Raw genomic sequence first — 861 nt, forward strand, 5'->3', positions numbered from 1 at the left:
TTATGAGCCAAAGGTGCACCCTGACGTGGCAAATCAGATGATGCCGCAGTCATTTACTTACGATAATCACAATCAACAAACCGGGCCCCCCCCCCCCCAAGTGCCTTAACCTAACCCGTATTGTACCTTAACCTAACCCGTATTGTACCTTAACCTAACCCGTATTGTACCTTAACCTAACCCGTATTGTACCTTAACCTAACCCGTATTGTACCTTAACCTAACCCGTATTGTACCTTAACCTAACCCGTATTGTACCTTAACCTAACCCGTATTGTACCTTAACCTAACCCGTATTGTACCTTAACCTAACCCATATTGTACCTTAACCTAACCCATATTGTACCTTAACCTAACCCATATTGTACCTTAACCTAACCCATATTGTACCTTAACCTAACCCATATTGTACCTTAACCTAACCCATATTGTACCTTAACCTAACCCATATTGTACCTTAACCTAACCCATATTGTACCTTAACCTAACCCATGTTGCGCCTTAACCTAACCCATGTTGCGCCTTAACCTAACCCATGTTGCGCCTTAACCTAACCCATGTTGCGCCTTAACCTAACCCATGTTGCGCCTTAACCTAACCCATGTTGCGCCTTAACCTAACCCATGTTGCGCCTTAACCTAACCCATGTTGCGCCTTAACCTAACCCATGTTGCGCCTTAACCTAACCCATGTTGCGCCTTAACCTAACCCATGTTGCGCCTTAACCTAACCCATGTTGCGCCTTAACCTAACCCATGTTGCGCCTTAACCTAACCCATGTTGCGCCTTAACCTAACCCATGTTGCGCCTTAACCTAACCCATGTTGCGCCTTAACCTAACCCATGTTGCGCCTTAACCTA

The sequence above is a fragment of the Schistocerca americana genome, unplaced genomic scaffold (genome assembly GCF_021461395.2).
Source record: "Schistocerca americana isolate TAMUIC-IGC-003095 unplaced genomic scaffold, iqSchAmer2.1 HiC_scaffold_1348, whole genome shotgun sequence".
NCBI classification, from domain to species: Eukaryota; Metazoa; Arthropoda; class Insecta; order Orthoptera; family Acrididae; genus Schistocerca; species Schistocerca americana.